Raw genomic sequence first — 5,340 nt, 5'->3', positions numbered from 1 at the left:
ACTATTTTTCATAAAGAATTGAGAAAATGATCTAAATTATCAAAACTTTTGCTTCTATTAATAGCGTGTGTAACTTTCAATTACTTAAATCCTGAGTTATTCAGATAATTGCCAAATTTTCACCTAAATTACAATGTTATTGTAATCCAAATAGAATGTGTTTTCTACGTTCTCCTGTACATACTTGGAGGCTCAAGTTTCGTTGTGATTATTAAAAAGTACATTAAACATGCGACAGACCACTTTGTGCATTACAACCTTATAATTGCACATTAAACAAATTTAAAAATTATTATTAATTATTATTAAAATATGACTTTTTTTTGTGCTTGCAGACAATCCTGAGTGTATATTTTAGAATTCAGAAATGGAAGTAATGGAAAAAATATCTTAGTTGCATGACTTGAGGCCCATTCAATTTGAAACATTTGTAATTCCCTCTGTACAAGGTGTGGGATTTGAGGCATTTTTTTCTTATGTTTATTATGAGAGGTCTTGGTAGAACTGATCTTTAATTTTTGGAGGAAAAAGCAGAAAGTAAGACCTTGGTGATAAAATGGTAAGTTGTACAGTGTTTTTATGCAGAGTGGAAATGCATGGAGTGGAGTGGTTTGCATGGATTCAGGGTTAGGAGCTGTGCTCCAGAGACACAACAACCACAACCTTGGGCAAGTTCGTTTGCATGTGCCTCACTTTCTGAGGCATTGCCTGAAAGTTAAGTCAATTAATGTATGCTAAGGAAGGTTAGGTAATGTGGCCTAGAGGGAATTGCAAAGGTTGCTCCTCTTTGGTGACTAGAATCCACTGGTTGTTCAGAGGGTAAAAAGGTGCAACAATGAATGAATGAAAATCCAAAATCTCTGTAAATGTTCATTAAAATTAATAAAATAAAATTTAAAAAAAAGATGGACAATCTCCTCCCATGTGATTTACAATCTCAGAAATCTAATTAATGGAGGGTCAGCTATGAGTTGCTTCTGACTTGACAGCAAGGAGATCGAATGTACATGAAATACTTGGAATAGTTTTTGGAACATAGTAAGTCTTTGCTGCTGTTCTCACTCTTCTTGACCCTCCTCTACAGCTAGCCCGACTGCACGTAGATTTCTCCATCTGCCTCTCAGATCTCTGTGCCAGCCACTAGTGTTTACTGCCTACTGCTGTCGAGCTGATTCGGACTCAAATATCCCTCCATCCAAGGGAGTAAATATTTTAGGAGGAAGCTGCTTATCTTTCTCCCTCGGAGTGCCTGGTAGATTCAAACTGTTGACCTTTGGTTAGCAGCCTGATTTGTTACACATTATGCTACCAGAGCTCTCTGGCACTAGATGACATTGTGGAGACATTCCTGCCACTAACTCTTGCCTAGTATATTTCCTCTATTGACCCTACTGTACCTTTGTGACTTCCCTTCAGGATTTTCAGGCTGGCTGGGCAGAGCTGGGCAGGACTGGACAGTGGGTTTGGGTCCCACTTTGTGTTGGATGTGTTGGGAAGCTCTTCCTACATATTCTGGCATCCTATGCCATTACAATGTTTACATTTTAGGATCAGACACTTATGTCTTTGACGTGGGTGTGATTGTTGTCCGTACCCTATGATAAGATGCAGAGTAGCTCATCTGTTTGCCCAGTAACAATTAAACTTTATAATTCATAATTATAGACACAGATAAGACCAGTAATATGCACCTGGATGGAATGTTGGTTTGAAGTTTGTTTGCTTTCTCTTCTTTGAGAGTATTATGCTGGCATAGAAAAAACTTGAATTCTGGCTTTGACTCAGACGCTGACCACCTGGATGACCTCAGCAAAGAAATTAAGCACCATGGTCCCCTGTGTCATCATCTGTAAAATCATCTTGAAGGTCCCTTCTCCCATGAGTGATCTTTTATTCTTCTCCCCTAAGAATGGAACAGACTGTTGCTCTCAGTTGGCTACAGTTGATACATCTATGACTAACATTTTCTGACCATTTAATAGACACCCACTGTACATTGTTCTGAGTGCTTTACATGTCTCAGTTCATTTAATTCTCACAGTATATCTTGATGGTAAGTACCTATTAGTATTCTGTTTTAGACGAGAGGAGGCATAGTTAGGTTAAGAAAGTTGCCCAAGGTTGCACAGTGAACAAATGGCAAATGCAAAACCAGCCTGCTCAATGCCATCGCCCAATACTTCTTCACTCTAAGTATTCGTGGTGTCACTCTAAGTAAGCTGCACGGTGTTGGTGTAAGTAGTTCAACTGTGGCTATTCTTCTTGTTAGTACTGGTAGTTTTCACAAGAAGATGGACAGAGCTTCATGGTAATGATGGTATTGTCAACAGAAACCGAGTTGACAATATTTGCCTGGAAGGTCAGTATATCAACATGAGCCATGCTTATGGGATATAATCCACACAGACACAGGAGACATTTACCCATTAGCTGTGTCTCATTGTGGGAAAATACTCTTTTATCTTGGACCAGAACCTACCCTTACACCTGGACTTAGAATTAAAAAAACCATGAAACCAAACAAAATAAGAAAATTTGTTTCCGTTGAATTGATTTTGGCTATGTGTGAGTGTAAAACTATAAGATTTTCTTTTTAAAAAAATGTTTTTTCCAAATGTCTTTATTTTTCTAGGTAATGGCCTATTGCTGTCTTTAACTCTTGTGGGGAAGGGGAAGGAAATTTAGTAATCAGTTAATGGACACACAGAAAGTTGGGTAAAGGGAAAGGTAATATAAAATAAGGGATGATTAGCATAATATTGCTAAAGAAAGGGTGGACACAGGGTCTGGTCTGATTCTGAAAAGCATTTTGCGAGTGGCCTGTTGGGTTCTCCGGGGCTGATTTTTATGAGTTTATCACTGGGACTTTCTTTTTTTTTTTTAAATTAATTTTAATCAACATTTATAGAAATTTTGGATTTCCATTCATTCATTGTTGCACTCTTCTCCCTGCCCAGCCCTCCTCCCCACCCAGTTCACTCCTCTCATTGAAAAGCAAAAGAAAAATTCTTTCACTGGTATACAATCCCCCTCACACCCCCTCTCCCCACCCCAGTACAATCCACTATGCAACCTTAATTCTAGACTCTTCTGATAACCATAATACCCCATCCTATATTGCTTTTAAGTCATTCCTCACTCATCTTTTTCAATGCAGTATACATAATTTATCCAATTTTTCTCAGTCTTACCCTAACCCTGATGTGAGTCCAATTATACAACAGTGGCACCATGCAGTATTTGTCCTTTTGTGACCAAGATATTTCACTCAGTATAATGTCTCCGGGACTTTCTTCTGAGGTATCTTTGGTTATAGGCTAAACATTTAACTATCGTTCAAGGACCTTGAACATGCATAGTAGACATGTTGTTGTTATGTGCTGTTGAGTTGCCTGTGACCCTTAGTGACCCTATGGACAGCAGCTCTGAACCCTGCCCTGTCCTGAGTCAGTCTCACTAAATCTGACACAGCAACTCCCATTGCCCCAGTCACTGTATCAGTCCATCTCATCCTAGGTCTCCCTCTCCTGTGCTCTCCCTCCATCCTTCCGAGTATGATATCCTCTAAAACCTGGTCTCTCCTGGCCATGTGCCCAGAGTATGTGAGATTGAGCTTCACAATCCTAACTTCCAAGAAGAGACTAGGTTTTACCCTCTCCAAGACAGACCTATTTATTTTCTTGGCTGTTGATGATATGTTCAAGACTCTTCGTACATACAGTAAATGTTAGTGGTAAGATTTTACTCTTTTGTAAAAGGATTTATGGCCATAGTATTTGTAATTTGCAAAAATAGAGAAATATGAATATTAATAGCTATGAAATGTTCAAAACTTGTGGAAAAACAAGGCAGATTCCAGGTAAACATTCCATTCCTACTTCTTAGTCATCCTGATTTCTCATGACACTGTGGAGACACTGTGGTTTCAGGACAAGAACTTCTCATGGTGAAGAGCTATTTTAGGTGTCCAGTTATTAATAACACCTAGTCTAGACAATGTTTTCTCAAAAAATTTATTCTTTAATTTTTCCTGCTGAAAAAGATTGTGTAACTAGTATTTTAATTCACTATTCATCCCCTTACCTTCACATGATCAGTCTTTTCAGGACGAAACATTAGCTAAACATTTAGGCTTTGGAATCAGATTGTGAATGTTTGAATCCCAGTTCTGTTTCTTAGGATCTTGTCACTGAGCAAGGAATTTTCTCTGGAAACCTTCTGATCTGTCAAATGGGGCTAAATAGGCAGATAGTGAGAAAACAGATGCAAAGCATTTTGCATAGTGCCTGTTGTTGTCAAGTGCTATGGTGTCAGGTCCAATGCATAGGGATCCCATATACAACAGAAGAAAACACAGTCTGGTCCTGGGCCATTCTCACAATCATGTTTATGCTCATTGTAGAAGCCACTGTGTCAGTCTTTTATCAAATTTATATATGTTGTTGATTGCCTTCGAGTTAAGCACGACTCATAGTGACCCTATGAACAAAAGGCCTGAAGACCTTTTACAACTAATGACATTTATTAAAATTCATAGAGTTTCCGGAGGCATGTTGTTTAGGAAGTAGATGCCACTCCTTATTAGTAATTAATTTTTATCAACCATTATAATGTTCATCTCTAGGGAGATATCATTTAGTAGATATGTAGTCCCAATATAGAAACATTGATTTACTCTTTTGTTTTGTAAATGTTATTATGTTTTAGATGATTTTTTTACACAGCCAATTAGTTTCTCATTCAACAATTTCTACACAAATTGATCCATGACATTGACTGTCGTTCTGAAAATGTGTCAACACTCTCCCTATTTCCACCCTGGCTTCCCCTTTTCATCACTCCAGTTTTCCTGCCCCTCTTTGCCGTTTCATCTTTACCTTTGGGCAAATGTTCCCCATTAGGTTTGTGTAGTTTACGGTTCTAGGTAGTATATTCCCCTTGAGTATTGTTTATTTTATGGGGCAGTCTGTTATTTGGCTGAAAGGTGACCTTGACCTCCAGGAGTTGTTCAGTTCCTCATTAAAAGGATGTCTTAGAGAGGTATTATTGTTAGGTATTGTCAAATTAGAACTGACTCATTGCTGACCCAGCAGCGGGTTTTCAGAGTCAGTAAATTGCATGGGAGGAGATTGTCCATCTTTCTGTTGTGGAACAGCTGGTGGATTCAAACTGTGCCTTTGGGCTGGTAGTCAGTCAATGGACACTCCTTCCCATTAATGCAACTCCTCACCGTTACGCCACCACACCTCCTTCTTAGAGAAAGAGTCTCAAGAATTCTTCCAATTTCTTCCAGTCCAGGAAGTCTTGTCTATTTTATGAATTTCGAGTTTTGTTGTTCAT

Source organism: Elephantulus edwardii, unplaced genomic scaffold (assembly GCF_000299155.1).
Source record: "Elephantulus edwardii isolate Elephantulus edwardi_28Jun2011 unplaced genomic scaffold, EleEdw1.0 scaffold00085, whole genome shotgun sequence".
NCBI classification, from domain to species: Eukaryota; Metazoa; Chordata; class Mammalia; order Macroscelidea; family Macroscelididae; genus Elephantulus; species Elephantulus edwardii.
This window is presented reverse-complemented; position numbering follows the sequence as displayed.